Source organism: Helianthus annuus, chromosome 5 (assembly GCF_002127325.2).
Source record: "Helianthus annuus cultivar XRQ/B chromosome 5, HanXRQr2.0-SUNRISE, whole genome shotgun sequence".
Classification (NCBI taxonomy): Eukaryota; Viridiplantae; Streptophyta; class Magnoliopsida; order Asterales; family Asteraceae; genus Helianthus; species Helianthus annuus.
In genome coordinates, this window is record NC_035437.2 from 147,757,665 (window position 1) to 147,763,664 (window position 6,000).

General features: G+C 32.4%; 1 long non-coding RNA gene across 1 annotated transcript; it reads right to left on the reverse strand.

Moving 5' to 3' along the window:
• Nucleotides 1-4,772: 4,772 nt before the first annotated feature.
• Nucleotides 4,773-5,525, reverse strand: LOC110903086. The gene is made up of 2 exons (XR_002571655.2): nucleotides 5,061-5,525; nucleotides 4,773-4,972 (listed from the first exon to the last, which is right to left on the reverse strand). It is a non-coding gene; the product is annotated as an uncharacterized LOC110903086 (long non-coding RNA).
• Nucleotides 5,526-6,000: the final 475 nt, after the last annotated feature.

A 6,000-nucleotide genomic window follows, 5' to 3' on the forward strand; every position in this document is an offset into this window, starting at 1 on the left:
GGGTGCGTTAGCTTGGATTTGAGGTAGTGGTAAGTGGTGGCGTTGGGGTTGACGATCGATGGATGGTGGTGGTAAGTGTTTGAGAGAGAGAGAGAGAGGTGAGAAAGAAAGAGAGATATAACTTTTTTATTTATTAAATATATTTTGTTTTTATTTTTTTTAAACTGATTGGGTATTTAAGTTAATTACCTATTTAGTCCTTTTAAAGGTGAAATGACAAAACTGCCCTCACATGCAAGTCACATTATGAGATTTAACAAAAAAATCTAACTGTGTTAAGGTCAAAGAACATAACGTGTGGGATTTTGAAACATTAAGTACAAAACTTATCAATTTTAAAGACAAAGGACACCGTCTGAAATTAGGTGTAAAGATAAATGACAAAACTTGCAATTCATTCTTTTTCTTTTATAACTTTTCATAAACAATGTTTCTCTTTCATATTTTTATGTATAATTAAACCGGCAATGAAGAAACACACCATTTAACCAACCAGTTACAACAAACACAACCTAAATAATGTGTGAACCTTTGAAGATAGAAAACAGTAAACACAATCTCATACAATCGAACTCTTGGAACTCTGATATAAGAGAAGCAATGAAGTGGACAACAAATCAAACAGGTGTCCTGAAATTAAACCTCAGTAAGACACCTGTGAAACACTACCAACAAAAAACACGTGAAAAAAAAAATTAGGGCTAAGAATCGAACCTGAGTGGAATGGAGATTTAGGAAAAATAAAATCCAGTCTACTAAAGGCACTAACCTAATAAATGAGGAATAAGAACCGTATAAATACAATAAAAGAACGTGTGAAAGAAGAAAAAAAGCCAAATGATGTGAAGCCATGTGTAATTACTATTCATAAGCTTTGTTAATTAATATTTTTTTATTTTTATTTAATTAATTTAATATGACTAGAAGTAAACATATAAACTCGATACCCGAAACAAAAATAAAAAGCGGTAGAAAGTAAATATGGGTATATAGTTAAGGGACCAATGCTGTCATTCACTCAAAGTATAGGGCTTAAAAGTCAACAACTGAAAGCAGCCGGTGTCGACTAGATCCGCTTTTAGTCCAAGCACAGACAAACGCATTAATTAAAACAAACGCATTAATTAAAACAGGGTTTTTGACATTTTATGTTACACTAAAGACTAGTAAGTAACCCGCTTAACCTTAACACTTATGTTACCTAATGATCTAAATCGTGTTGGGATAGTAGGTTAATGGGTTGATGGATTGGCAGGTTGAATTTTTCAACCTTAACCTACTCATATACTTGTTCGGGTCGTATTGTGTCGAACCCACTTAATTTTGTCTTGTGTTGTGTTGAACCCATTTAACTTCGTGTCGTGTTATAGGTCAACCCTTTTTATGTTATTTACGAATATGAGTAATACATAGTGTCATAAACAATTAATTACTTCGATCCATATGAAACTTTTTTATGATTTGTGTTACTTTAAATGTTTTTGTGTAGTCATTTGTCATTCCTAGCTAATAAATTTAGGTTTATATACTTAGCTCAAGATTAGAATAAGAGAATGTGAATAAACAACAATTAGAGCTAACTAGTATTTAGGGCTCGTACGTTGCAGCGGGACTATTAAACCTAACAAAAAATAGACGTAAAAACGATGAATCACGCATACAGAATTTAGATCGAAACATAAAACGTTACTCTAAAAAAATAATTAAGCCAAAACGGTAAAAAAACCATTAGCGTTTTTGAATTAACAAGAGAATTTATAAAATTAAAAGTAAACTATGAGAATCAATTTGTACCTTTACTAATACTATAAGAGAAAAAAATTAAAAAATATATATATAAGTTGAATGGCAACACCGTTTAAACATGGGACCTCTACTCTAAGAGGCATAAGCCTCTACCAAGTGGGCTAAGCCCAAATTGAAAAAAATAACAAAATATATAACATGGAATAAAAGATTGTAAATTAAGCTTGTGCGTATATAGTATCCAATTGAGTGGCATCCAAATAACCACCAAGAAAACATAGCGGACAATCAATGTCACACCCTCAATTTCCACTAGCAGGGATTTACCGCAAGGCACGTGACAAACCAGGATCTAAGACACAAGTCATATAGTTTGACCTCTATATGAATAAAATACGTTTTCAAAACCTTAAATAAAATGCGGAAGCGTAAAGTAAAGGTAAAGTAATATTGTGCGCAAAAAACGCCTAAATAAACTAACAAGTTTATGAAATGAAACCATGCAATTAAATAAAATTGTTTTTGACATCCATGCGTGCAACCTAGCCGTGAGAGATACCTTAGCGACCTAAGAAACACATGCAAGAAAAAGCGTAAACAATGGTGAGTGAGTTCACATGTTTATCAAATAATGCTTATTTCACTGTTTGTGTTTAATAGTAGTTATTAGCAGTTTCTTGTCATATATGTAGGTAGCTAACCTATGTATTATGTCACTAAGTGTTCGACACTGAACCTTTCTGTGTTATGCGTTGTTTGCCTTGTTACCTTGTCTATCACTGACAATGGTGGAAGGTTAGGCAAATTTTACACCGGTTCGATCTTGACCGGTCGGGTTAGCGCGATCAACCCGGGCAGGGCTTGTCAAACCCAGTAGTACTATTCAAAACTTCCTCGCTATCCAATACCAATGGTCCAAGAATGTAAGGACTTAACTTGTGATAATGTTAAACTTTTGTGACCATAATAATATAACAAAACCCTAATTAAATTGTATATTAATATACCATAACGCTGCGCATGTTTTCTCCCCTTGTGTTTAAATAATTTTAAAAGAGAGTAGGGGCCGTGAACTCCCCTTAGTTTTGCTCAGTTAGAATTATGTGACTACGAAGTGTTGTGGTTAACTACGTCCGAAACTAGGTTTGCAAGAGAGATTACATGAGAGAAGGAGAGACGTCGGGAGAGAGATGATCTGAGAGAGAGGGAGATTGCCGAGAGGGAGAGGTCGAGAGGTGTGTGTGTCATGAGGGTAATGGGGGCAGGTTAGGGTTTGGGAGTTTGTTTTTATATATTTTTTTTGTTAATACAAAGTTACACCTTGAATCCTTCAAGTTTTATTATAACAAGCTTGGGCAACAAGTTATGCTAATTAACTTTATATTATAACCAACTAGTCCCTCGTGTTTCGAATTTGACCCCTTGTATGGAAAGCTAACAAGTTAACTTTAAACGTATGTGTGAAACTAGTCTTTCTAGTTTATAGTGTTATCGTCTGTTATAATTTTACACGTTCAATATAATTGCATGCGCATGAATGTTCGATAGACCGTAAAGAATCACGTACAGTGTTCAGTGTTAACTTGAAAGTGCGAAATGTCACAATCAATGAATCAAACTAAGCACAAAGAAATTGTATTGTAACTATGTGAGGGAAACCATATTTGATAAATAATACATGGTTAATAAAAAAGGGTAACTTTATAGAAATGTAACTAAATTGTCAGTTATTGCCATTAAGTCATTGAACTTTCATCTATTGTTTGAATTTGAATAATATGTAATTATCAGGTTGCCAGTGATAATGTGTCAAGTTTCATTAAATATTTTAATCTTTAATATGATGTGTATTAAATAAATAAATAATCATGGATTTTTAAAATTTAATTAAAAAACTATTTTAATTCTAAAATATATAAAATAGGGTGGGAGTTGGCTACAAAGTCCATTTTTCCTACAAAGTGTAAAAAGTCATAAAACACCATAATATTAACCATAAAACACACTCAAAACCCACAAATAACAAAGTGAAGATTACTAAAACGTCATATTTGTGGGTTTTGTGTTGTATTTTGGATGATAAGACATTGATTATCGAATGACTAACATTAATGTGTTTTATATTCATAGTTTCATTATGGTGTATTTGAAGTTTTTATGGACTGTTAGGGTTTGGATATTGTGTTATAGTGATCTTCACTCTTTATTTGTGGGTTTTGAGTGTGTTTTATGGCTGAAATTGTGATGTTTTATGACTTTGTACACTTTATAGGAAAAATGGACTTTGTAGCCGAACCTCACTCGTATAAAATGATCAGTTTTTTGTTTAAAAAATATTTTAGTTGCAGTTGTTTAATCATAAAATTGTATTTATAAAATCCACCTAATAAACAATATCCGCATACACATTAAAAGAAGAAAATAAGAAAAAAATGGTAATCTAATGATCTAGTAATTGCACATCATTAGAACATCAAATTAAGGTTTAATTATTTTAGAGAGACAAAAAAAATTTTGGTTGACTTAAAAGAAACAATTTATAAACTGCATTATTTGACATTTTATCTTAATAAATATAAAGTTGTTGGAAGTGAAAAGTAGATAGAAAGGTTTAAGACATAAAATAATTTTACTTGTAAAAGTTAATAATTATATGAATAATTAAAAAATCAAATTATATAACTTTGAATTTAAAACACTTTTCATCTCTAAAATCAAATATTAACTTATGAAAAAACTTACTAAACGGGTTAATAGATAAACCCACTTTTGGACAAGACGTGTTTGGGTTGTCGCATATTTTGAAAGGGTCATGTTCGGATTGATCTGTTTAAAAAAACAGACCGTGTCAACCGACCCAAAACTTATTATTTAGGTAAATTACATTTTTTGTTCTATATGCTTGTATGATATTGCAATGGGCGCCCTTTAACTTCAACAATTACAGTCACAGTCACTCTACGTTCTTTAGCACTGACCTAGTTAAAAATTTCAGTTAAATATGGCATGTGCCTTACACATGAGGGTGGAGTAATTTTACCTATTATATTAACATTAACAATATATATACAAACATAAACCTAAAGTCTATCTAAACATCCACTTTCTCCTCAGATATGAAACCCTTGTAGATCTAGGAAATTATAAACCTGCCTCAAATCTGAAACCCTTCAGATTCAAAACCATAAACTGTGATACTTAATCGATGATTCACATTAGTACATTCCTGCATCAGCAAAAAACATCCTTAATTAACTTTACTACACGATTCTAATTATGCACATATTGGAGATTAATTGAGATGAAGAAGATACCTGGACCAAAGATTGCATCAAGAAACTAGAAAGGTGGCTTTGAATTTCTTGATCCATTAGGAGTTCTGGACAATAATGGAGTGAGAACATAAATAACCACTTGTTTTGTTTGAAAGGTATCCAATCTTCTACAAAGACTTGCAACGATCTGCCCTCAAAGAACCCAAAAGTTTTGGCAAGGTGGTTGTTAGCTTTTAGATCTACTGTTCTCAAAGATCCCAAATGTTTTAGAGATTTATGGCTCGATTGAAAGGTATTTGTATTTGTATGAGTCGATTGAAAGGTTTTAGAGATTGGAATTGGTGGTGCGGTGGTTAGAGAAAGAAAGGTAGGGTGGGTAATGGGAGCATAGTAGTGGTTTTAGGCGGTGGCGGTGGTGGCAACACTGTGGTGGTGGTTTGAGAGAGAAAGTGTGTTAAAGTCTTAAAGAGAGACATAGTCTTGGTTTTTATATAATTAAATGGATAAAATTACAATGTGTGATAAGGCATAAATGCCCTCGTATGAGGTGCAGATGTTATAAGTTAATTGGAAATTTTAATTAATTTAGTGCTAAAGGACGTAGGGTGTAATTCGTTTTACAAATAAAGGACTGTGACTGTAATTATTGAAGTTAAAGAACATCCATTGCAATTTGATACAAACATAAAGGACGAAAAGTGTAATTTACCTTATTTTTTCATGTCGGGTTTAGGTCTTGTTGTGGGTTGTCAGAGAATTTACCGCCTTTAATATTTCCAATGAGTGAAATAAAGTAAATTTGAATCAGTGTCTCTCTACTTCTATTTCTACACTACACTACATTTACGTTGTCTACCATAAAGATTAGACCCTCACCACTTGAACCGACAAAGTCTTATCCAACACATTGATACCGCTAGCTCTTATTTCACTCATTGGCAACACCTTGAATCATTGTTAATCCATTTAATTGGATCGA